This window comes from Heteronotia binoei, chromosome 4, assembly GCF_032191835.1.
Source record: "Heteronotia binoei isolate CCM8104 ecotype False Entrance Well chromosome 4, APGP_CSIRO_Hbin_v1, whole genome shotgun sequence".
NCBI classification, from domain to species: Eukaryota; Metazoa; Chordata; class Lepidosauria; order Squamata; family Gekkonidae; genus Heteronotia; species Heteronotia binoei.
In genome coordinates, this window is record NC_083226.1 from 135,639,956 (window position 1) to 135,667,661 (window position 27,706).

General features: G+C 42.1%; 1 protein-coding gene across 4 annotated transcripts in view; it reads right to left on the reverse strand.

Moving 5' to 3' along the window:
* FAM169A (family with sequence similarity 169 member A) overlaps nucleotides 1-26,427 on the reverse strand; it is a 47,897-nt gene extending 21,470 nt beyond the window's left edge. Inside the window, exon 1 of one of the 4 annotated variants that reach the window (XM_060235823.1) lies at nucleotides 26,128-26,427. The gene's annotated coding sequence lies outside the window, so the exon portion shown is untranslated. Of the gene's footprint in view, nucleotides 1-24,919; nucleotides 24,994-26,035 lie in introns of those variants that run through there. The other 3 variants (XM_060235824.1, XM_060235821.1, XM_060235822.1) reach the window with 3 other exon arrangements.
* Nucleotides 26,428-27,706: the final 1,279 nt, after the last annotated feature.

Consider the following 27,706-nt stretch of genomic DNA (forward strand, 5'->3'; position numbering starts at 1 on the left):
CAAAGCAGCTTACATCATTCTCCTCTTCCCCTTTTGATCTACACAACAATCCTATGAGGTAGGTCAGGCTGAAAGTACGTAGGTGGTCCAAAATCACCCAGTCAGCTTCCACAGCAAGAACCTGGGTCTGGCAGACCCTACTCTGAAGCACTAACTGCTACAATACACTAGCTGTCATAGGGGGGCTGCTGAACAGTAATAAGCAGCCAGATCTAGTTAAGTCATGCCAGTCAGGTGGCATCAAGTCACCAAAAGGGTGCTGCCAGGCCTTGTGTGGGCAACTTCCAGGTGGAGCCTGAAGATCTCCCGGTATCACAGCTGAATTCCAGACAACAGATCTCTCTCCCTCTGGAAAAAATAACTGCTCTGGAAGATGGATCTATGACATTATATTCAGCTGAGGCCTCTCCCCTCCGCAAACTCAGGTTTCCATAGACTCCACCAGGAATTTCCCAACCTGGAGTTGGCAATGAGTTCTTTCTCAAAGGCCAAAATAGGACTGTAAGGGGCCTCCTCCCCCTGCCTTTACTAAGCTTGAAATACTATGGTTGCCTAGCAACAGTCACTGAGGGGAAAGTGAATCATCAGAGAAGTCAGCTTCCCCAGTGGCCCAATCTTTGTTGTCCTGGAGCTGGACAGTGCGGTTGCTCTCAAGACTGAGTGACACACGGCTCAGCCAATGGAAGGTGAGGTGAGTCATCGACAACATCGCTTGCCTTTTATAGAGTAGTATTCTTTGTCAATTCTCCTCTCACAAGAAGCAACATGGAAGAGTATGGCCATTATATTGGCACTTTTCAACATTAAAACAGGCACAGCCACACATCATATCATTAGGGGCATGGTTGTACCAACTGTTATGCACGGTACAATGCACCCAAACGTATGAAAAATACTAACCAATGATCACAGCTGTACCTGTTCGCAAAACCAAGATAAAACCCAAAAAAACTCATCTTGTGAACCAGACAACCATTTCAACTTGCTGAGTACCCATTTCCATATTTGGTAAATGGAAGTAGTGAAGTTAGTCTTCTAACAGAGAACTGTCAACAAGGTAACACAAAATACAGATTCCCAGTGTTATTATGGAATAGATGCACATTACAGATGCCTCACATTAGAATCACTGCATTGTAAAATCCATATACATCAGCTACTAGAGCAAATTATGCACTCAGAAAGACACTGTTTGTTTTTCCAACTCTTCAGCTAAAGCAAAAGACAAACAGAATTCTTCATTGTAATTAGGAGTAAATGACATTTCAGAGCCAGTGCAGACCCAGCATTTAAAAACAAAATTAAGATAGGACTTCAGAGGCAGATTAGCTATTTATCTACTACACTTACACCCTGACCTTCTAAAGAGCTTAGAACAGCTTCCAAATTGTTTCTGGTGGTCTCTCATCTAGGAAGCCTGGCGACCTAGATCTGTTCAGCTTTGCAATAATGCTGTCATGTGTCTTCCAAAAAACATGCTCCAGGTATTTTGCTTGCACATGCAGATCCCCACTGGGTCAGGGAGGTCTATTTGATCCACAGAAGATGGCTGGGACTCTGAAGGAAAGCAAGCTTTATCAACAGAACTGGAGCTCATCTTGGATCCTGGCACCAGTAAGGGAGGTAAAAGGAACAAGCCACACCTGTCACCTCCACCCAGCGTGGAGCCCCAAGCAGACAGCTGGGTATCTGTATGGTGACAATATATATAACAAAACAGGAGTGACGGTTAACCATCAGAATATACAAATTAATCAAAATCTGACACTGTGGCTTTATGAAATGAATGTATAGCCACGCAGCAATCTGTTCCGCCCAGTCTCATACAAAGACCACAGGATTTATTATTAGCTCCGTTTCAATTATGTATAATCTTCTAACAGTGATGTGGGCTGAAATAAGTATACAATATGTTATCAGTCATTGCTTAAGCAATGTACAAATAAACAATTACTACGTATTACAACAGAATAAAGCACAGGGTGACCTTATTTTAAGTACACCTGATCGTCAGTGTGGTTTACCATTATTTCACAGGGTTAAGTCTGAAAGGAATATTACATTTTATTCTTAAAAACTGGCCATATGGCAAATTATATCGGAGATAATAGGCATGGTGTGAGTTAAAATTTAAATATGAATTCCTATCTGTGGATTTTTTATATAATTTCACTGCCAATTTGTGCTCTGAAGCTACAAAGACAGTAGTGTCCAAAAAATTAATTTGCTGCATGTTGTGTTCTCCGGAGAATTTGATGGTACAATGAATTCCATTAAGACAATCTAAAAATGATTCAACATTACCCTTATTATTTTTATACAACGGGAAGATATCATCCAAAAATCTCACATATAAAATAATATCATAAAAAGGATTACTAACATTATTTTTGATTTTTCAAAGGATGACATAAACAAATTTGCCATGTTTGGAGCAAATGCACTTCCCATGGCTATCCCTTGGATTTGTAAATAAAATAAGTTCCCATACCTAAAATAATTATTTAAATTCCAAAACAATATCAGCCAAATCAAGCAAAAAATGAGTCAGAGGATTAGGGTGGGTTCTCTGATTAAGCACTTACTCCAGAACCTGCCGCGCTTCCTCATGAGGAATACAAGTATATAGTGCATTTACATCAAGACTCACTAATACAGTATCTGGTTCAATATGCAATCCTTCTGTCCTTTTAATAAAGTCGGTGGTATCTTTAATTACTTCCGAAATCTGTCGTACTGGTGCCTGTAAAAAACTATCAAGGTATTGCAAGAGTGGTTCAAGAATGGAACCACACCCAGACACTATTGGTCACCCCAGAGGTGGCCATTCAGATTTATGAATTTTAGGCAGTATGTAAAAGATGGGGACCCTTGGGTACTCATTAATAAGAAATTTTGCTTCCTTAATAGTTATGTAACTTAGGCTCAAGCCTTCATTAATTACCACCTTAATTTTACTAAATCTTGTAGTAGGGTCTTCCTCCAATTTCTCATATGTATTAATGTTAATAAATTGTTGCTTAACTCCTAAGTCACAATCTGTAAAATTTAAGACAATGCCCCCACCTTTATCAGTCAATTTAATGAGAGCCAGTTTGGTGTAGTGGTTAAGTGTGCGGACTCTTATCTGGGAGAACCGGGTTTGATTCCCCACTCCTCCACTTGCACCTGCTGGAATGGCCTTGGGTCAGCCATAGCTCTGGCAGAGGCTGTCCTTGAAAGGGCAGCTGCTGGGAGAGCCCTCTCCAGCCCCACCCACCTCACAGGGTGTTTGTTGTGGGGGAGGAAGGTAAAGGAGATTGTGAGCCGCTCTGAGACTCTTCGGAGTGGAGGGCGGGATATAAATCCAATATCTTCTTCTTCTTCTTCTTCTAATGATCGATTTGTCCGAGCTTATGTTCTTAATTATTTCTTTCTCCCTCCTGGTCACATTATGTCCTGTTTTAACCCTTTTATGTTCCATCTCCATTATTTCTCTTGTGACTAAGTCTTCAAATACTTGTGTGGCTGGGTTTGAAATGTTAGGCACAAACTGAGATTTTTTACTAAAAGTCTTAGTATAAGTTTTTATTAATTCACCAAAATAACTTCTTAATTTTAACAACCTTGTTAACTTAAAAAGATCCAGCCTGGTCTGAAATGCATTATAGGCAGGAGTTGGCACAAAACCCAAACTGTTTTCCAAAACAGATAATTCCTCCTTACTAAATATTCTAGCTTGATTCTGATTACAATAATTTGGTGAGTATAGTGAGCTCTATAAGAATTGGTAATAGGTGATGAGTTTAAATAAATATTGAATTTAAAGAAATAATTTGTTTGTCTTGACAGAAATAGAACTAAGATGAACATCAAGGAGAGTATGTAATAGTGACTAATGGCCAGGTAATGAATTTACATAAATTTATGGATTATCACAATAATTATGCAAAAATATTTATTATGTTGTATTATATTCCTTTCAGACTTAACCCTGTGAAATAATTGTAAACCACACTGACATCCAGGTGTACTTAAAATAAGGTCACCCTGTGCTTTATTCTGTTGTAATACATAGTAATTATTTATTTGTACATTGTTTAAGCAATGACTGATAACATATTGTATACTTATTTCAGCCCACATCACTGTTAGAAGATTATATATAATCGAAACGGAGCTAATAATAAATCCTGGGGTCTTCGTATGAGACTTTGGGCAGAACAGATTGCTGCGTGACTATACATTCATTTCATAAAGACACAGTGTTGGGTTTTGATTAATTTGTATATTCTATCTGTATGGTGAACCATTACTTATCTCCCTGGACACAATACAACACACATGCTGCTCTAGGATAGAAAAAGGACATTTCACTGAAGATCTCCAATGAAGCAACACCATTGAAGATCCAGAAGTAGGAAATTTACAAAACAAAATAAAGCCATTTGTTCACAGAAACAAAATGAAGCACAACAGAGATACAAGAAATAACAAAGTATTTAAAAGGAGGGGAATGCAGAAGAACCAAAGCATATTATACAACACAGCCTTCCATAATGCTTACACAACGAGACACGCAAACCATCTGCTGAAAAAACAACAAAGCCCCCAGGTCATCATTCTTGACATTTTTTTGAATAAAGCAGAATCAAAGAAGAAAATATGCAACAACATCTGCTTAATAAACACACCCATCTTTATTTCTGATTATTAAAACATTCAGGAAGGAGGGGAAAAAATTTAGCAAGCTCCTTTCTTTGTGTGGACTTCATGAACCAAAAATAAATAAGTCTGTTGCGTGGGACTGCCCTTAAAGTCTGCTCAGAAACTACACTGGGTACAGCTCAGTTATTACAGAGAGCGAAGTACTCAGAGTATGCATAGTATACATATTCTGCAATCACTCCATTAGTTACCAGTCATTTACGGGTTTGATTCAAGATGCCTTGGATCCTGTATCTCCAAGACCACCTTCTCCTGCTAAGCTCTACCAACAGCTTTGCGGATCTGGACAAAGCCTTCTATAGAAGCCATGGCCCAAATGGGTAAAAACCAGTGGCCCATATTCTTTCTCTGTTGTGGCTCCCAGCTTGTTGAACAGCCTTCCTGAGCTGCTTAAGAAGGCTCTCACGTTTCTATCTTTCTCCAGAATGTGAATAACAGAAGTGCTTATGAGGACATTTTTTGAAGGAAACAGAGCTGAAGTATCATGGAATGGTTCAGGAAGATGCTCTTATAAAAGGTAGTTGGACTATAGTCAACCACCAGTGTGGTGTGGTCAGAGTGTCAGGCTAAGATCTGAGAGAAACTTGAGCTAGTCACAAACACTCAGCCTTACATACCTCACAAGGTTGTTATGAGGATAAAATGGAGGGGGGAAGAACTATGTAAGTCATCTTGGTTCTCCACTGAGAAAGGTGAGGGATAAATGATGTAAATAAATGGCACTGTTTATTGGATGAATTATCTTGTTTTGCCATCATCTACTTTTATAATCCATGCCCTGCATTTTTATGGCACATCACATTTTTGTCTGAATAATCTCCTGTTTCTGTAATCCTACTCATACTGCATTGTTCATTGGATCTTTTATGCTAACTATATTGTTTTAATATTTTGTAATCTGCCCTGAGTATCAGTGAAAAATGTGGACTACAAATGAGATCTCTCTCTCTCTCTCTCTCGGCTTGGCTTCGCGAACGAAGATTTAAGAAGGGTGCAATAGTCCACGTCTGCTGCAGGCTCGCTGGTGGCTGACAAGACCAATGCGGGACAGGCAGGTCCGGCCACAGTGGCCGCAGGGAAAAGTCTGATTTAGGGTTGGTGCTGTAGCAGTGCGATTCTTCCTCAATCTCCTTTTGTCCTCAAGACCAGCTATGCGTGCGTTCTCAAAGGAAGAGACAGCCTGGTGGATGGTGTGCCTCCATGCTTTGCGATCTGAGGCTAGGTCAGACCACTGGTGATGGTTGATGCGACAGGTGCCAAGGGATTTCTTCAAGGAGTCCTTGTACCTCTTCTTTGGTGCCCCTCTATTTCAATGGAGAGTTTGCCATACAGGGCAATCTTGGGAAGGCGGTGGTTTTCCATCCTAGAAATATGCCCTGCCCAGCGCAGCTGCGTCTTCAGCAGCAGTGCCTCGATGCTGGTAACCTCCGCCCACTTGAGGACTTCAGTGTTGGTCACAAAGTCACTCCAGTGGATGTTGAGGATGGTGCGAAGGCAGCGCTGATGAAAGCGCTCGAGGAGTCGCAGGTGATGACGGTATAAAACCCACGATTCGGAGCCGTAGATGAGGGTTGTCATCACAAATGAGATAAACACACAAGAACACACAACACAGTTGCTTCCACTTTTATTGTTAGATTTAAACACATTCAGCAACAATTTGAGAAAGTAATTTTTCATTTCAATCACAACAAACTATTTCTTCATGACATATTTTTACAATAGGGAGGACAGCAATAAAAAAATACCAATTCTCCAGCAGATATAAACAAACTCCTTGAAAAAGCAAATTTAATCCTCAGCTTTGTTTTTCTTAAAATATTTATGCTCCACCTCTACATAAGAATATATGTGAGATAGAATTTATTAAATTACTGAAGGCTTAGGAATCAGAAGGCACAAAAAAACATCTCATTGGTTTGTACTCTATTTTTGTACTTTATCAGATGGTTGATGTTTTAAGGGTTGTCATTTGTAGAACTCTGTACAGGCATGAGTTGGTCAACATTTGGCTTATTAAATATGAAGCTAAACAGTAAGCCTTTTAAAAAGTGAGCAAGGCTGCTTTACTGGGAAACACCTGGCACCTTCCACTGCAGAGTTGGGAGGGAAGGAGTCTGAGACAGTATAGTCTCCCTTATGAAATCTGTTTTCCCCTTCCCATGCTTTAAGCCTCTGCTCATTGCATGACAGTAGAACTGTCAGGTCAAATCTATGTCACATACTCAGGCAACTGTGCTCTGTTCAGCGGATAACCACCCGATTGGCCAGTGAATATTCTGGCTGGCTGAGCAAAGTCAATGTCGCCTAAAGCAAACTAGGTTGTCATCAGCATTCATACAAAATGAAAATTAAAAGAGAAGGGGGGGAATTCCAAATAATTAAAAACAATTAGGGGAGTACTTCTGTGTGTGACTGAAATAAGCTTACACTCATTTTATTGCATTATTTAAAAAACACAGAGAGACACACCACAATACATGCTTATGTAACAGCATTAAAGGCTCTGTACTAAGACCAGAAGTTGAGCTTGCTTTCCCTGTAACAGCCACAGGACTTTCCAACCTCGCCATGATCAAGCAGAATGATTATGCTACAAATCGCACGTCCTCTAGTAACAGTGTGGTACTGCCGCATTTGAATTTATCATAAGAAACCACAACTCAAAAACAGAGAACAGGTTTCTAGTGTTTCAAGTCAAAATAGCTGAAGTCAGAAATTAGTCCTATAAATGATGAACTAAAGAGATTTATACAGGGAAAAAAAAAACAGGGCCAGAGAAGTCCCTTTAATTAATAGATGCTTAATGTGTAGCTGGAAGCTTTTCACGCTATGGAAGTAAACATCCCATTAAGCCTCTAATAAATGGACAGGACTTTTCCCCCTCCAGACTAGAACTGTAGCTGTACCCCAAGAATACAGTGGTATAATAGGCACCAAATTCAGCTTCCTGGCAATCAGGCTTCACTAAGGGGGCAAGCTTCTAGCCCATATTACTGCCAAGTTGCAGTCGACAGTGTGTGCACTTAAACACACTAGCAGGCACAAGAGTGACCACAGACTACACATTGATATTCACTGTGACAGGGTTTCAACTTGCAGGGACGCAACATTCAGCAGAAGTTGGGAACCAATCAGAAAGTCTGATGGATCCTAATGATTTTCCGACAGCTTTCAGGGATTATTCTGTGGGTGTGGCTGGCAGCCTTTCAACATCTTGTCAGGTAGTAGAATGAAGAAACCCACAAAAAGGACCCAGTCACTCCTAGAGGTCTGCTCTCACAGAACAGAATTCAATTAACCCCTTGCTCACCAAAAAGCTGGGGAAATGAAATTGACATGAACAACAGTACAAGCACTTGTGGCAAAACTCATGACAAACTCATGAACTCAAATTTACTTTAGAACACACTACACTGCTACAAAAAGCCTACTTCTATGTCACCACTGCATCCATCCAAACGAGTCATTCCAAGTAATTAAAAGGCTTGTTACAGTTCAGTCTGCAGAAAGAAATGGAAGAACCTTCACCAGGATCAGTCTGAAACAGCCTTTGCAGATAAAAGAGCACACAGACATTCCAACCTGAACACCATGACAATTACAGACATGATCAGGCTGTTCTTCAGCTTCCACTTGACCTGTTTTGTCGGCTGGATACTTTTAATAATTTCTTTATACCCCACTTTTCTCTCAAAAAGAACCCAAAGCAGCTTACACTACTATATAAATAACCCAATAAGCAAAACAGTATCTTGGGCTGGTCCTGGACTCATCAATTTGTTCATCCAAAGACACCAGCTGCAAGATATAGGCTAACAGCCCTTTGGCTCTTGCCCTTCAGCTTAGACTTCGTAGCCATTCCCAAGATTTATACAGTACCTGGAACAGGAAGGAAAGTTTGAACAGCATGAGAATTCAGACAGAACAGTTGAATAGGCAAGACCAACTCCTGCCATCCTGAGCTGGTGATATATACCATAGGGTGACCAGAAGGCGGAGTGAGTAGCATTGGAAGAAGCAATGGTGAATCCACTCATTGATCTTATTGATGCTGACTACTTCCCCATAAACCCTTAACACTCCATACTTGGACAAAGTGGTCAGCTCGGAGATTCTTGGATGATATAGTTTTGGAACTCAAACTGTCTGACAGATTATCTTCAGAGAGAGATACAAGGAAGAGCAATCCTTCTGATTCTCCTCAACCTCTTGGCAGATTTTCATACCTTTTTATGGTATTATCTTTCAGGACTGGCTGGGTCGGATGGTACTGGAGATGCTGTGTTCCTAGATAGTTCAGTGGCTCCAGAAGGTGGTACTAATGGATATTTTTTTCTGCCACTTGGAACTGTCAAAAAGCTTTTGACAAAGTACCTCACCAAAGCCTCCTGAGTAAGATCAGAAGTCATGGGATACGACAAAGGGGCCTCTTATGGTTTAAAAACTGGTTAAACAAAAAAGCAGGGAGTAGGAATAAATGGACAGTTCTTGCAATGGAGAGAAGTAAGCAGGTCCCTTACAGATTGGTATTGAGGCCACTGCTATCATTTCTTCATAAATGATATGGAACTGAGGGTGAGCAGTGTAGTGATCAAGTTTGCAGATAAAATTATTCAGGATATTGAAAACCAAGGCCAACTGTGAAAAGCTCCAGGGGCGGGAGGCGCTCCAGGAGGCAAATGGGTGAATGGACAGCAAATGAAATTCAATGCAGTTAATTGTAAGGTGATGCACACTGGAACAAAAATTCCCAGATTCAAGTATATGCTAATAGAGTATGAATTTGCTAAGACTAAGAGGAAAAGAGATGTTGGGATCATAGTAGATAGCTCAATAAAAATACAACCTGTGTGCCACAGCAGTGAAAAAGTAAAACTCTATGTTGGGATTATTAGGATAGGGGTTGAAAGCAGAATAATATCATAATGCTCCTGCGTAGATGTATGGTGCAGCCTCATTTGGATTCCTGTGTACAGTTCTGGTCACTATATTTTAAAAGGCCACTGGACAATGGGGGAAACCATAGGAAAGGGCAACCAAGATGATTAAGGGGTTGGAGAAGCTTATCTATTTGATATAACTGGGGGGGGGGAGGAAATATGATAAAGGTTTATACTAGGGGTCCCCAACATGGTGCCGATGGGTGCGATGGCACCTGCCAACACTACTTCTGGTACCTACCAAGTATTTTTAGGAATGTGGGCGAGGTCAGGAAGGACTTTTACTCAGCAAAGTTTCTGAATGGCTACTGGAGATTTGATTGACTGTGCAGATTTTTTAAAATGTTGCTTTGGTACCACAGCACAAGAATCTTCACTGCATGACTGAAGTTATCATTTTGTGGCTGGTTCTGCCTCCTGCAGCAGCCATTTTATGGCAGACATTTTCTGGGTGCTCCCACCATGCCGTGTCACAATTTCAAAGGTGCCCACGGGCTCAAAAAGGTTGAAGGTTTATACAACTGTGCATGGGATAGAGACAGTGGTTATAAAGAACTTTTGCTCCGCCTCCCCCAGTACTAGAACTTGAGGGCATCCAATGATGCAGACAGGCAGTAGAGATTCAGGATGAACAAAAGGAATTTTTTTTTTACACAAGTGATTAAAATGTTGAATTCACTGCCAGAGAATGTGGTGATAACCACAGGCTTTTTCCTTTTGCTCTCAAGGCACAACTGGAGGGTTTTCAAGGCAAGATATATTCAGAGGTAGAAATGGTGTTAAAAAGAGGTTAGACAGATTCATGGAGGGTAGGCATGTCAATGACTACAAGCCATGGTGACAAAAGGGCACCACCACATTCAGAGGCACTTAAACCTCTTAAAACCAGTGTCAGGAGACATCACTGGGGGAAGGCCTCAGCCAACCAGGTGAGCACCAGGTGAGCACCAGCAGCCTTCTCTGTGATGCCAACAAGACTCTGGAGTTCCCACCCCAAGAAGTTTGCCTTGAGTCACATTTGTGGTCTTTTACATGCCGGGCCAACACTTTTTATTCTTTTAAGCTTCTGTCCTTCTCTTCTGATGTTCTGTCTTACTCTCCATCTTGTCTTGGTGCTTTTATCCATGCTGACCCAGTGTTAGTATTTTAATCTCTCCTGATGTTTTTAATAGTTTGACTTCTGCTTCTCTGTTTGAAACATGTTACACCTACTAAATTGGTGTCTGTAAATACTCAAATTAATATGCTGTTTCAGGACTGACAATTGTGCTGCTCGTTAGCTTCTGGCTTTTCTGGAGGGGGTGTTATAATTTTACTGAAAGGCTATAAAGCCTCCTCAAGAGCATTTTATTGAGAGAGAAGGGTACAAATGTTTTAAATAAAATAACATTCCCACTTTCTGAAATATGATGGTGGGTGCTTACATAGGGAACAACTTATTCTGAGGCACTGCCATGTGTATGAAACTCACCCCCAATCTTGCCTTACCATCTCATTATTGGTGGTTAAAACAGTGCTCTTGTACCAGAAGACCACCTTGTGAAAAGCCAATCAAGGAAGTCTGTGCTATTAAGAGGATTTTATTTTTTCATGCTAAGGAGGGCATTGTTGGGTATTTCTAGCCTTATTTTGCATCTGGAGATTTTAATAAAAATTTCTACTGAACCTTTCCCTGAAGGTAACTGACCAGGAATCTGGGGAATTTCCCAAAACAATTCATAACACTTCACAAGGACTAGAAATCAAATAGCACATGGGGGAGAGGAGACAAGAGACAGCCTTTGAGTGAACAGCAAAGGAATCCACACAGTAAGCAGGACAGACTATTAATGCACTTTAGCCTTTTCTACAGCAGAAGCTAGCCCTGTCAAGCGGGATAAGCCTTGAAGACAAATGCAAATGTTAAGTCACATCCATCACATGCCCTTGTTCTGGGCGGGGCATAAGCATATCCCCCAATTTCCCTATCTTGCCCTTCTCTCATCTGACCCAGCCCACTCCAGAAACCAGGCAATCACTGAAAAATGATGCTGCTTCACCTGGTTCAGATGTAAAGAAGAAAACAGAGCTGTGTCATCAGATATTCATAGCACCTCACTCCAAATCCCTGCAGCCCTGTTTCAGGCAATTTTGCCATAGCTGTTCAAAAGCAGAAAATAAGATCTTATACAAGATCTCAGGACATCCAACACTACACTGAGACTCAGTAAAGTTCTATTTGTCTGATACAAAAATAGGCTGTCAACAACCACCAAGCAAACACGATTAACGCAGCCACCATTATGTGTAATCTCCCTGAAGCAGCTTATGCCACTGAAGACTAGTAAGAGAGAAAAATCATTGCTTTCCATCAGAATACAAAGTAGAACTGACAATACTCATTCTCTTCCATCTTTGACATCAGCAAGTAATATAGCTTCAAGTTTTCCTGTTTGGGCAGTATTCCCTCAAAGTCCAGTTGCAAGGTCTTTTTGAATGTTTTTTTTTGGGGGGGGAGGAGTACAGCCCTGACATTGCTCATCGTATTTACAAAGATCTTAAGCATAAAGGTAAACAAAGAGGAGATATTTAACATTCCTACCTTTCCTCAGTCTTCTCTTCGGAGGAAAACGGTGCTCAACATGGCAAAAACAGAACATATAAGGAGGGTATGAAGTTCCAACCTAGAATCAGCATAGGGGTAGTACATAAACACCTAGTTTCTTTAAATTAAACTAAGTCCTCAGGGCCAGATGAATTGCATACAAGGATTCTAAAAGAGCTTGCAGATGTAATTTCTGAGCCTCTGGCTATTATTTTTGAGAATTCTTGGAGAACAGGAGAGGTGCCAGAAGATTGGAGGCGGGCAAATGTTGTCCCCATCTTCAAGAAGGGGAAAAAAGAGGATCCGGGTAACTACTGACCCATCAGCTTGACGTCTATACCTGGAAAAGTTTTAGAACAATCATCAAACAGTCAGTCCTGGAACATTTCGAAAGAATGGATGTGATTACTAAGAGCCAGCATGGTTTTCTCAAGAACAAGTCATGTCAGACTAACTTGATCTTTTTTTTTTGAGAAAGTGACTACCTTGCTGGATCAGAGGAATACTGTAGACATCGTTTATCTTGATTTCAGTAAGGCTTGTGATAAGGTTCCACATACTATCCTTGTTGACAAGTTGGTAAAATGTGGTTTGGATCCTGTTACCGTTAAGTGGATCTGTAACTGGTTGACAGATTGACAGGTTGCAACCAAAGAGTGTTTGTGAATGGTTCCTCATCCTCTTGGAGAGAAGTGACAAGTGTAGTGCCTCAAGGATCTGTCCTGGGACATGTTGTGTTCAACATCTTTATCAATGATTTGGATGAAGGAATAGAGGGAATGCTTATTAAATTTGCAGATGATACTAAATTGGGAGGGGTTGCAAACACAAAAGACAACAGAAACAGGATACAGGATGACCTTGACAGGCTGGAAAACTGGGCTAAAATCAATAAAAATCAATAAAATGAATTTTAACAGGGATAAATGTAAAGTTCTGCATTTAGGAATGAAAAATCCAATGCATAGTTATAGGATGGGGGAGACTTGTCTTAGCAGTAGTATGTGCGAAAAGGACCTAGGGGTCTTAGTGGATCGTACACTGAAACATGAGTCAACAGTGTGATGTGGTGGCTAAAAAGGCAAATGCAATTTTGTGCTGTATCAACAGAAGTATAGTGTCCAGATCACATGATGTGATGGTATCGCTTTACTCTGCTCTGGTAAGACCTCACCTGGAGTATTGTGTTCAGTCTTGGGCACCACATTTTAAGAAGGATATAGACAAGCTGGAACGGGTCCAGAGGAGGGCAACAAAGATGATGAGGGGTCTGGAGACCAATTCCTATGAGGAAAGGTTGAAGAAGCTGGGGATGTTTAGCCTGAGGAGGCGACTGAGGAGGTGATTTGATCACCATCTTCAAGTACTAGAAGGGCTATCATATAGAGAGGATGGTGTGGAATTGTTTTCTGTGGCCCCGGAAGGTAGGACCAGAACCAATGGGTTGAAATTAAATCAAGAGTTTCTGGCTCAACATTAGGAAGAACTTCCTGACTGTTAGAGCAATTCCTCAGTGAAACAGGCTTCCTCAGGAGGTGGTGAGCTCTCCTTCCTTGGAGGTTTTTAAACAGAGGCTAGATTAATTAATTATTGATTATTGACTGATTTTAATGTGAATTTTAATGTGAATTTAATGTTTTTATTACTGTATTATTTATTTGAAATGCTGTTAGCCGCCCTGAGCCTGCTTCGGCAGGGGAGGGCGGGATATAAATAAAATTTTACATTACATTACATTACAGATGGCCATCTGACAGCAATGAAGATCCTGTGAATTTAGGAGGAGGTGTTTGTGAGTTTCTTGCATTGTGCAGGGGGTTGGACTAGATGACCCTAGAGGTCTCTTCCAACCCTATGATTCTATGAACATTCAGATGATGTTAACATTTTGGGCCTGATCCTTCCAGAGAGATAGTCATATTAGCCTGTTGCAGCTCAAAACAAGCAAGAGTCTAGTAGCCTGTTTTTGGTGGACTACAGGTCAGTTCCTGAAATGCAATGCATGGAAGTCTTTATAGAATAAAATTTTCTTTAATCTTGAAGGTGTCACTAGACTCCTGTTTATCTCTGACCTGAGACACAAAGGTAACAACTTCTTCTACACCAGCAACCACACTGGAAACAGTCGGTGGATCATCTACTCCATATTTCTGGGACAGGTAATTAACAAGTCACCAACACAAAAACAGCTATCCCCCACTGCTGAAAAAATTCCAGGTTAGCCCTAAAAATACCCTATTATGGGACAATACAAAACCAGCACCCTGACCTGGATATCTGAATCCCAGAAGCTAAGCAGGGCCAGCCCAGTTAGCATTTGGATGGGAGACCACCACAGAATACAGAGCTAGGTTATGGCAAACCACCTCTGAATGTTTCTTGCCATGAAAGCCTTAGGGTCACTATAAGCCAGTTGTAACTTGATGGCAGAAAACAAAAACATCAGGCTTACAGCATCTTATCACACCATATTTAATCCTTTCGCACTGTGTGTCATATTTTGGTATTCATCTGCCACAACAGTAGCTAGTAACTTTCATTAAACAGACACAAAAAAGTAAGAACTCTCTGAAGACCTCCCAGAACTATTCCAGAAATCTTCACATAACTTGTACACTGTGGGCAGCTCTTCCCCAGAACACCATAATAAGGCTTTAAAGCAGAAGAGACATTGGTCAGAATAGCACTGCCATCTTTTCTATGCAAACAGAATGAAAGTCCAACTCTTCAATGAAAGTCCAACTCAAAGGAATGGCCATACTAGTCTTGCAACATTTTTGCTAGCTATTTTAATATTATTAAAATTATCCCTTTATCTATCCCCTCCTACTTAATATTATTAAAATTAGCCAGTTTTAAGTATACTGCTTATATGTTTTCAGCTTTTTTCCAAACTGATCAAGTTATTTGGACTCTAGGTGCTCCAACTACTACATCAAATTGACATAATCCAAAAGGAAATAAAGGACAACCTCAGTGGCAATTAAACTATTTTCTGATTATAAAATGTATCTGGTGAAGTGGATTCTGGCTCATGAATGTTTATGCCACAATGAAGTAATTAGTTTTTGAGGTGTCAAGAGTATAGATCTGAAGGCCCAGGAAAAAAAACAGAAAAATTTGCGAAAAAAGGGTTTTTTCCCTGTTTTTCCCTGAAGCCTTTTTTGTTTTTTTCTAAAAAATTGGGAAAATTGAAAAAAAATAAAAGAAAAATTGATTATGGAACATTTTATTTTAACATGAGAAATCAAATATTTTCTAAATAATTTCTTAAAAAATATGTAATGAAGCAATGAATATGTAATGACAGCAATGAAGATCCTGTGAATTTAGGGGGAGGGTATTTGTGAGTTTCCTGAATTGTGCAGGGGGGCTGGACTACATGACCCTGGAGGTCCCTTCCAACTCTATGATTCTATGTATGTTAGATTATTCTAATGTCTGTGTACTAAGAAAGTCCTAGGTCATGATCATTCAGTGAAACTTAGTCCTACACTCCATTCTATACACTTCCCCCCTCTTCAGTTCTTTTTATGAGAATAAGTTTTTTATTTTTATTTAATACTGTGGAGAGGAAATATGAATAATTGTTACTTCTGGATTTTTAAAAATTGTTTTGTGGAGGTCTTTTTGTCTGTTCCACATAAACTAATAAACATTTCAGGAGATTGTTGCTCCATTTGTTACAATTACAAATAAATATTATTTAAAAAGTAAATTCTGTTTGTAATAATTGTTTGGATACGCTATTTTTAATATGCTAGTTGTGATAATTTCATGCCAAGTAAAATTGTCCATAGTCATATTTTATGTTCCTAAAGTAACAGAATGACTTTCAATCTGGAAAACAAAAAAGAAGTGCTAATGTAGCTTTTTTTTCTTCAATTTTTCTGAAAATTTCCAGTCCCCCACCCCCCCCCCCCGTCAAAAAAAACCAGAAAAAACCTGGGGGGTTTTCCAAGCTTCAATTTTTTTTGAAATTTTACATATCTAGTCAAGATTATATTGTTTTGACTGCTGCAAACAGAGTTACCCTTCAAGAATCTCTCTAGGCTGTATCTGAGATGGGATACAATGCTCTGGCAACTAAAGAGGCATGGCAACAACAATAGGTCTAGAAATGTACAGGGGGTAGTGGCAGAACACTAGTGCTGTTCCACAATGTGGCCCTTAAAATGGATGCCTACTAAAATACTACATTGGTATAGAATCTTACATACTGCAAGTAGCCTTGTTAGTTCATAAGACTACTCACACAGATCCTTGCAATACTGAGCTCTTTGTTAATGACCTCAACAAGGTATCTATGCAAGTCTCATTAAAAGAACAAGAACCCAGAGCAGGTTAACCAATTGTTCAGGAAAATTTCCACGTACCTCAAAGATGAGTTTCCTCCTCATCTGGGACCAGAAAAATTCTAAGCCCAGTGGTTTTTGTGAATGTCTGCACTGGTGGCTTTTTCTCTATTCTATGCCAAATAGACAAGAGCAGCTTTTAAAATTGCCAGCATTCACTATAAGCTGTTGCCACTGAACAGACTAACTTCTGATATTCATACTTAACAAGCACACCAATTCTACTTTCTGGTTTGCAAACTGAAGTAAATGAACACATACTTTCCCAACCCAAGCTTGTCAAACAAAACTCAATTGATGCAGTATTTTCTACAGATAACATTTCAAAAATGCTTTTAAAAGGCTATTGTAGAAGTAATCCCGTTCCAGCATTATATTCAAATTGTGTGAAAAATAATTATTTTGAAGGAAACGTTTTAATTAAGAATGCTGGTACTTGAAGAATGGATGATTTCAGGCAAGAACTGTCAATGAAAACATACATAAACCTTAATTTTAGAAGGAGAAGAGAAGACTGGATTTATACCTCACCCTTCACTCGAAGTCTCAGAGCAGCTTACAACCTTTCCTTTGCTCTCCCCACAACAGAAGTAGGTGGGGCTGAGAAGGCTCTCCGAGAATTGCGTTAGAACTTTTCCTTTCAAAGAGAGTTATGACTATACCAGATGTGCAGGTGGAGGAGTGAGGAATCAAACATCATTCTCCCAGATAAGAGTCCGTGCACTTAATCACTATACCAAACTGGCTTTTACACAAATTTTGCTTTTTTAAAAAAAATCCTTAAAGTGGACAAGACATTGTCGGAGTCTATCTAGTGTTTACGTCAGAAACTAACAGAAATTTGAACTGTGATTTTCTGTCCACGGCTCATTCTTTTAACTACTATACGATGCATCTTTCTCAGCATTATATACAGTTAAGAAATATTAGTGAATCCAACATCCACTAGAATATATACAGTTAAACTGAAGTATTCACCAGACCTAAATATGAAGGAAAATAAATCTCAGGCATCAACCTCCAGACTCATGTAACATACTAATGGAACTTATTATTATGGGAAATATGTTCAGGGATTTTTTAAAATACAAGCTGTGTTCTATTCTGAGGAAATATCCATTTAATTTCAGAATTCCAAGTTCTGCAATTACTTTTTATATTTTCTCTTTCCTCAGTATTAGGAAGACAGACAGCATAGGGAGAGACCCTTCTTCAAGGCAAAGACTTTCCTATTAGAAGGAGCCTGTCCCCTCAATCTCAGTTTCCACAGTGATTTTCTAAGACGACAGCCTTCAGAACACCACCATGATTTATAAATCCCCCTTCAGAGGAAAAAAACAAAACCAGGAAGACAACATCTAGATCTAAGGGTCTAAGGTGGCACACTGCCCCCCAACTTGTGTTCCTTGTGGCCCACCCCCATCAGCAGTCAAAAAAGGCACACAAGGGAAATACCTGGGCTTGCAGATACCTACCAACACATGGAATCAGGGCAGTATCTTCACTGATCCTCCAAAGAAATAGGAAGAATTGGAAAACTCACCTGACACAGCAAAGCATCTGCACATAAACAGCAGAGGGTGAATAAAAGGAGCCTACTGCCTTTTCATCATGAAGGAAGAAAAAACCTACACTGTTTTGTGAATTGGACTACAGTGATCTCGAGTAAAGACTAGCCCAAATCTTATTACCAGAGTAAGGACCTGTGCAGTGATGACACAGACACTATACAACAGGAATCTCTAACACTGGCATACCTGCTTCTCCTGCATAAAAGAACCTGCAATCATTCAGAAAAAGAAGAAGAATTGCAGATTTATACCCCGCCCTTCTCTCTGAATCAGAGACTCAGAGCAGCTTACAATCTCCTTTATCTTCCTCCCTCACAACAGACACCCTGTGAGGTGGGTGGGGCTGAGAGGGCTCTCATAGCAACTGCCCTTTCAAAGACAACCTCTGCCAGAGCTATGGCTGACCCAAGGCCATTCCAGCAGGTGCAAGTGGAGGAGTGGGGAATCAAACCCAGTTCTCCCAGATAAGAGTCCATGCACTTAACCACTACACCAAACTGGCTCACAACTGGTGCTTAACACAAATTTCCTCACACAAGCAACACAGGGTGAACTTAGCTTCCTACAATAACAACTTGATGGGCAGATGAATATATGAACAAACCAAATATTGGTTCGGTTGCAAGTCCTGCCTCTGTTCTCTCCACACTTTTTAAGCACACATTCCGGTATTATCTTCTCTTGCATGTACATTTTTCACCTTAATCACTAAAAAGTGATTTCCCTCCCCAAAAAAAGTCCAAATTTACTCTGTGGGTTCAGGAAAAGTACTCTGGGGGTAGAAATTAACATGCGGAAGCAATCACTATTGAACTCAGTTCCCCTACAACCTCGCACACCCTGTTGTGTTCAAAGCTCAACCCCTGAAGAAAAGTGTGTTTAAACCCAGCACCATGAGCATGTTTACAAATCTCTCACTGGTTTGGAAATGAAATTTTTACCCGGCTTCACTTGAAGCCTCCTTTCCAAACTGCTAATAGTGGATTAAGAGCATTCTAATATACATACAAATAACTGAAGAAAAAACATGGGAACTACTCCCATGTAAATACAGTTTCACAAAGGATGCAATGCTCAGCATGCTTACCATCAGTGTTCCCTGCAAGCTTAGTTAGTGCAAGCTAGCTCAGGTTTTTTTGCCTCCAATTTACACATCTTTGTCTTTAGCTCATAAAAAATGGCCCCAGAGCAAACTAATTTATGCAGCAGTTGAATTGCTTGCTCATAACTTTAATGTTAGTAGCTCACAAAATAGAATTTTTGCTCACAAGACTCCACAGCTTAGAGGGAGCATTGCTTACCATACAGCAAATCTCAGCAGTGAGAGGAATTAGTTCCAAGTAAACATGTTTAGGATTAGTCTGAAAATCACTTCTGCAAGTAAATCTTTTTCTCAAGGCAAGTAACACATAGCTTCTGTGGAATGTCATCAAGCACACATTTGTTACAGCATACAAAGCCACAAAGTGAATGCATTCTCAAAAATAAATGCTATTGAGATAGCCATGTGTGACAGCATTGCACACTTCTGTTATACAATGTTTGTAGCCCTTTCTGCACCCTACATTTCAGAAACTGGGTGTAGTCAGATCAGATAATAAATAGTATAACAAATACTCTTAGTCGCTGGGGACTTGATGTTATTAAACACTTTATGCTAGAAAGATTTAAAATGTCATCAGGATCTACAGTTAATATCTACCAACTCATTGGAGGCATCATAGAGCTCTTTAAGCTCAGCGTTATTCTGCTAGACTTATAACAAATGAATGAATTATTTGCTTGGTTTTCCAACACAGAGAGCCAGTTTGGTGTAGTGGTTAAGTGTGTGGACTCTTATCTGGGAGAATCAGGTTTGATTCCGGGGGCACAGTACTACATAGCTCACTTCACAAAGTACTTGTCACCTGCTGGGAACAAGGCAAATTACCACAGGACTTTCGCGATGCAATCATCATCACCCTATACAAGAACAAAGGGGAAAAGTCAGACTGCTCCAACTACCGGGGGATAACCCTGCTCTCCATCGCAGGCAAAATCCTTGCCAGAATACTCCTGAACAGACTGGTGCCCGCCATTGCAGAACTCCTCCCAGAGAGCCAGTGCGGCTTCAGAGCTAACAGGAGCACCACCGACATGGTATTTGTTCTCAGGCAGCTCCAAGAGAAATGCAGGGAACAGAACAAGGCTCTGTATGTGACTTTTGTCGACCTTACCAAAGCTTTCGATACCGTTAGCAGGAAAGGCCTGTGGCAAATCTTGGAACGTTTAGGATGTCCCCCAAGGTTCCTCAGCATGATCATCCAGCTACACGAAGACCAGCGAGGCCAAGTCAGACACTGCAACGACCTCTCGGAGACCTTCCCAATAGGCACAGGTGTAAAGCAAGGCTGCGTTCTCGCGCCAACTCTCTTTACGATCTTCTTTAGCATGATGCTTCAAAGAGCCGCAGTAGATCTAGATGATGACGATGGTGTCTACATCCGCTATCGCACCGATGGCAGCCTGTTCAACCTGAGGCGACTAAAGGCCCACTCCAAGACAATGGAAAAACTCATCCGAGAGCTACTGTTTGCTGATGATGCTGCACTCGTCTCCCACTCGGTATCAGCTCTGCAGCATATGACGTCCTGCTTTGCAGAGGCTGCCAAGCTATTCGGCCTAGAAGTTAGTCTGAAGAAGACAGAAGTTCTCCACCAGCCTGCACCCCAGGAAGATTATCACCCTCCCTGCATCACTGTGGGTGAATCAGTTCTGAAGACAGTCCAGCAGTTCAGCTACCTGGGGTGCATCATCTCCTCAGATGCTAAGATTGACAAGGAGATTGACAACAGGCTGGCAAAGGCAAACCGTGCCTTTGGCCAACTGCACAAAAGAGTATGGAGCAACAAGCATCTGAAAAAAGGCACAAAGATCAATGTTTACAAAGCGGTTGTGATGACAACCCTCATCTACGGCTCCGAATCGTGGGTTTTATACCGTCATCACTTGCAACTCCTTGAGCGCTTTCATCAGCGCTGCCTTCGCACCATCCTCAACATCCACTGGAGTGACTTTGTGACCAACACTGAAGTTCTCAAGCGGGCGGAGGTTACCAGCATCGAGGCACTGCTGTTGAAGACGCAGCTGCGCTGGGCAGGGCATATTTCTAGGATGGAAAACCACCGCCTTCCCAAGATTGCCCTGTATGGCAAACTCTCCACCGGCCATCGAAATAGAGGGGCACCAAAGAAGAGGTACAAGGACTCCTTGAAGAAATCCCTTGGCACCTGTCGCATCAACCATCACCAGTGGTCTGACCTAGCCTCAGATCGCAAAGCATGGAGGCACACCATCCACCAGGCTGTCTCTTCTTTTGAGAACGCACGCATAGCTGGTCTTGAGGACAAAAGGAGATTGAGGAAGAATCGCACTGCTACAGCACCAACCCTAAATCAGACTTTTCCCTGCAGCCACTGTGGCCGGACCTGCCTGTCCCGCATTGGTCTTGTCAGCCACCAGCGAGCCTGCAGCAGACGTGGACTATTGCACCCTTCTTAAATCTTCGTTCGCGAAGTCAAGCCGAGAGATAACAAATGAATGAATTATTTGCTTGGTTTTCCAACACAGAGAGCCAGTTTGGTGTAGTGGTTAAGTGTGTGGACTCTTATCTGGGAGAATCAGGTTTGATTCCCCACTCCTCCACTTGCATCTGCTGGAATGGCCTTGGGTTAGCCATAGCTATCGCAGAGGTTGTCCTTGAATGGGCAGCTGCTGTGAGAGCCATCTCAGCCCCACCCTCCTCACAGGGTGTCTGTTGTGGGGGGAGAAGATAAAGGAGATTGTAAGCCACTCTGAGTCTCTGATTCAGAGAGAAGGGCGGGGTATAAATCTGCAATTCTTCTTCTACAGAAGATTATCAGGCATTCCATGACAAAGAGATTGGCTGCCCACACATCTATGATTGATGATGTAGCAAGGAATGCAGGACTTTAACTGTACATGAGTAGCAAAGAACAGGCATGTTGACTTGCAGTTTCAAATCAACCTTCCTGCAGAATCATCAATTGATTTAAAAACCCATCTCAGAAAAAGCACATTTAGAACTGCCAGTTTTTGCATGTGTCAGAAATCTGATACTTGCACATTTAGAAATGCCTTTGTTTTTCCACATGTGCATACTAACAGTGGAAGAAGGACTGAAAGGCCAGGAGATTTCAGCCTAGGAGCATTTTAGAGTTCACTCTCCATTTTGCACTAGCTTGCCATTCCCAGCAGATCAACTTGGAACAAGTTCTTCTAGGGTAGAAGTTTAGCTTCTAAATCAAAGTCTACATGCCATTTTGAATGAAGAGGTCTGAAAAAAGCAGCCAGAAAAATGGCTACATCATTGAAGACTGAAGAATATTCAGTCAAGGCTAACAGCTTTAGTTTCCAAAAAAGAAAAAAGGGTAGACAAAGAGCTCATTGGTGTCTCTTTAATGGAATGTAACTAAATAACTGAGTGAAAATTTCACACTTCAGTTGTGTACAGCATATAATAGCGCCTTCTGATGTTTAAGATGCTCCAGTATAAAGTAAACCAGAACTTCACTTAGGTGTCTTTCACACAGGGACAGGATTGTATGCCTTCCCCACAGCTGGTACAGATGCAGATAAAGCATAGGGGCAGTGGGTTCCCACAGACCAGGTTTCTCTAAGGTTCCACTGCCCCAATCCCCCAGAAATGGCCAAACCCTTCTCCTGCATGACTAGGGCTTTTGCATTAAAAAAAAAATCAGCACTAGAATAGCATGTTGATCTATTAATTGTAACTACAGGTGTTACAGGTTCCCTGAATTCCTACCTTCCATTAATAAAAAAAAAAAGTTCCTACTCGCTTACCTTGTAAAGATGCTCATTCTTCCTTTACTGACAACAGGAAAGGCACTAGAAAAATGAAAGCTGAGAATTCAGAAAACCTGGTACACCCACTGTTACAATCATATTATCAAAATGCCAATATTCTAGTGCAAATGTTTTTAAAAAGTGAATTGGGGAGGAAATGGCTGCGTTAGGGACAGGGAGCAAAGCAGATTGGAGAAAAGCTGAGGAAACCCCAGGAGGTGCATGAATGCACCAGAGCTGTGGGTAAGCAAGGAAAAAACCCAGCTTCCAGAAGAATTGAACTCAGGAGCAGGTAACCCATGTGAAAATGGTGTCCCCACCCCCTTTCATACCTCTCTGATTTTCCTGGTAGTCCCTACCTAGGGTAGGAAGCCAGCTAGATCTCCACTGGAATGTCTGAGCAGCAGCCTCCCATGTGAAAATTACTCATTTAAACTCTTATCCCAATATCACTTCCATACGTAACAGAAACAAGGCTATGGGTTTCCCAGAAATATTAGAACTAGAAATTTCCCCACAAAAATAGTGTGTTCAGCTGCTCCTTTACAGCTGAGCCACAGCTAAAGGCCTAAAAGGGGCAGGGGGAAAAATAGAGCCATGCTCCACCCCATCCCAGACTGGCTATGGACTGAGCTTCCACACAGAGGCTATGCCTCACAACTACTGACCACTTTCTCTTTATGTCATAACAAAGGAGATTTTTTTGTTTGCTCCATCTTAAAGGGGGTCAAATCCACAAGCATGATGGCTTGTGGAAGCTCTCTAAAACAAGCAAAGGCATTTCACAGGGCAAGAAATCACCATGTAGAATCCACCAGAAAGCAACTGTTATCCTTGGAGGTCACTGGAGTAGTTCATCACTTACATTACTTGTAAATTCCATATCAGGTTGGTGATTGCAATTATCTCTTCCAATATGTCAAAAGAGACATCAAATTTTAGCATTGATTTTGATCTGACCTGCAAAGGCAACCAGGTAAATGCCTAACTTGAAGTTTTATGTGGATTATTATATGTATTTATGTTTTTATCCCCTTCTCCGTTTACAAATCAATAAAACATAACTGTACTCTCTCACACAATTCCCTTGAGAGAATCACCTAGAAAGCATTAATTACAACTTTGCCAATTACCAAGATTGCTGTATTAGCAATGCCATTCATTCATTAATTAGTTTTATGAAATAATTACAGATGGACATTTTTCCATGAAAAACAAAGTATCTCGCATCTTTATTAGAATTTCTAACTATTGTGCAATTAATTGGTGATGTCACAGCCCTGGCTCAATTAAATTAGTGTGCATTCAATGAGGTCCTGTGGAAATCCAGAGGGCAGAAGTGCATGTAAAGATATTTAGAACTGTCCCTAACAAATTAGCACAGCTGTGCAAACAAGTGGAGGTTCTCCAGCTTTGTCAGAGTTACCTCAAGGCAAGAAAAAGTATGTGATCACCCAAACTTAACACAAGATAGATGCAAATCAGTCTGTTTAGGTTAACTGAATGAAAAGGAAGAAATTTAGAGGATACAAGAGTCTGAAGCACGCTTTGAGGGAATCTGAAAAAGAGATGGAAGAACTCAGGAGGCCAGCTTCGCTGATGCACTAGATTATGCCACTGCAAGGCTCACAAAAATGCTTTGGGGGGGTGCTATAGATGTTCTTAGGCATTCACTTCCAGTTACAACTCGTTCTTCTACATACCATTCGGATTTTCCACATTACTAGGAAGGAACAGGTATTAAACCTCCAGTGACGGTGAAGCCCACCACAGCAGAGACAACTTTTGCAAAAACCATAACCACCCACACCTTTTTTCCTCAACAGTCCCCAGTCATTTTACCCAAAACCATTCAAATGGCAATATCCCCGGATCCCCGTAACACCAACTTACCTAAATGCCTACTTTGTGCCAAAGCCCACCGTCTCTAAGCATGTGCAACTACACCCCTTCAATAAGCCCTCCTACTGGCAAAATTAACCCTTTACATGTTGCAAAGCCTTTGTGTAAACAGCAGGTTACAAGAAAAGCCACAACCTTCCAGCATCCTTAACAGATTGTATTCCACAGATTTTGGGAAAAAGTATTTTCCACCCCCACCCCATACCTCTGGACCTTTGCAACAGACTTAAAACAATTATTGCCATCCCCCCATTGCCAGGCAATTTGTAACAGCCTGTACAAACGGTACAAGCAATATCGCGGTATTAAAAGAGACGGGGGAGGGGGAAAGGACGAATCTATTTAAAGGGGGGGGGAATGTTAACAGAACGGTACTCGTCACAATTAACAATTTCTCCGGGCTGCGTTTGCAAATCATCTATCCCATCTAAACCTATCGTTCCCTCGCTCTTCGTTTTGACTAGAGCAATCTGACCCCGGGGCGCGGATTTATTTCATTCCGCACAGCTGAGGCCGGCTGCACGAAAGCGTTCCCCTCACGTTACATTCCGAGCGCTCCCCAGATAATCCACTGACCAGAGAGGTGGGCGTGCAAGAGAAATCTTGCAAGGGAGGTGGGGGCAGAAGGCCACTTCGATCCTTTCCGAGGGAAGCTAGGAAACATGCTCTAGGAGTCTCAAGCAGATCGCCGGGGCTACATAAGAGATGCCACCATACTCACACACACACAAGCGCGCACCTAGCTGGCGCAGAAAGGCCTAAAGAACATGGAACAGAGTGGGCGTGCGCTCATCATGAAACACGAGCAAGCGTTTCCACACCCAGGAACCGGCGCCCCCTTCCCCACCTGCCTGGCACGATTAAGCACACACACACACCCCAGGTTCGCAGAGTCCCATTATCGCCCCCCACCCGCGGAATTCCTAGCAAAGACGACGCATCTCCCTCCCCTCACCAGAAAGCAGAGCCGATGCTTTCCAGTCTCTAAACCAGGCCTGGATTATCTGGTAGGGAGAGACACGGAGGAGGAGGAGGAGACTGGAAATCAGCCACCCCGCCAGCAGGTTGGCATCAGTTAACGGCTCCCGTTTGCTACCCGTCGCTCACCTCTGCCCAAGCTGTCCTTTGGGGCTGCAGGGGAAAGGGCGGCAAAGGTAGGCGGCGGGGGCTGGCCGAGTTAAGAAACCACCCCGGCTCACCTTCGGCTTCTCCCACTATTGCAGCCGGGCGCCTGAGCTCATCCTCGGCGTCCCTCCCCTTCTCCGCTCTCTCTGATTCTGACGCACTTGTTCTGCAACGTCTCTCGCTTTTAGCTGCACCCACTCCCTGCCCTCTCGCTGCTTTCCCTGCTGCTCGGTGCAGCTCCCAGCAGCCGGCGAGAAGCTGTGACAACAAAAGAAAGCGGGCAGCGGATCAAACCTTCGGCCCCCCAACTCACTGCCTGTCGCAAGCCCCCAGCAAAAGCAGCTGGATAACCTGGCTGAATGGGAGGGAAACGCGGCGCGGCCCAGATCACACCTGCCCTTTATCGGGAAAGGAATTCGGAAGCATCTTTGCTGATTTTGCTGTGTTGCTGCTGCACCGGGGTCTATAGCAATGGCTGCAAATAAGCAGAGAACAATATGATTGATTGGTGCCAGTAACAGAATGACTGGGTGGAGAGCATTGTGGCTGGCTGCTGTTCTATGATAAGTGAAGGAGCCATAATAAGAATGGTATTTTTAAAAAGGAAAGATGAAATAGATGTAACATTTATTCACAAAATAAAAACATTAAACTATGAAGAAGAATTATTTTTTTAGGAAAGGATATGATGATGATATTGGATTTATATCCCACTCAGAGCGGCTCACAATCTCCTTTATCTTCCTCCCCCACAACAGACACCCTGTGAGGTAGGTGGGGCTGACAGAGCTCTCACAGCAGCTGCCATTTCAAGGACAACTAGGAGAGCTATGGCTGACCCAAAGCTATTCCAATAGTTACAAGTGGAGGAGTGGGGAATCAAACCCTTCTCCCTAAGAGGCGGAGGACATCTTTGGTGTTTCCCACTGTCCAATCAGGGAGGCAGGAATCTAAAATCTTCCTCTTCCTGCTGGCTGTGGGAACCACCCTCGTGCTCAGTTCATTTCCTGCCTTGACGGGGAGAGCAAGTTTTAGGATAGGCTCCTAATAATAACCTTTATTTTCTTCCTATATTCTGTTTAAAAAAAATATTTCTCTTCCTTTTAATCTCTCAACTAACCCCTTTCTTCAATTCTTCCTTCTCTTTAACCTTTTCTTCCACCCTCAACTACTGAGGGGAACAGCGCTGACGCGGCCTAGGGCCCTTTAAGAGGCAGCCGCAGCATGAAAAGAAGGCGGGATGGCGCGTCGGCCAAGGGACGATTTTCTGGACGACCCTGCGTCAGTTGCCTGGCGCAGGGCCGAAGATTGGAGGTCTTCCAGAGCCGGCATGACCCTGAGGTTTACGGCGGCTGCCAGCAACGTGCCCTGTAGGGGCAAGCCTCAAGCGGGCGGCGGAAGATGGCGCTGGTCTTCCTCGGCCATGGAAGAGGCGCGAGCTTCACTCATTCCTCCCAACAGCCATGTTGAGGCGCCAAATTTGGCATGAAGTGGGGCCGAGCGGCGGTAGTCCTTCCTGAGCGGCAAGGGCTCCCATACGCCAACCTCCAGCCGGGAGACTTTGGGCAGGGCGTTTTTCAACCCGAACAAGAGAGTGCACGGTCTTCTCAGCCCTATGGGGGGCCGGGTAATGTACCCACAATGGGATCTTCT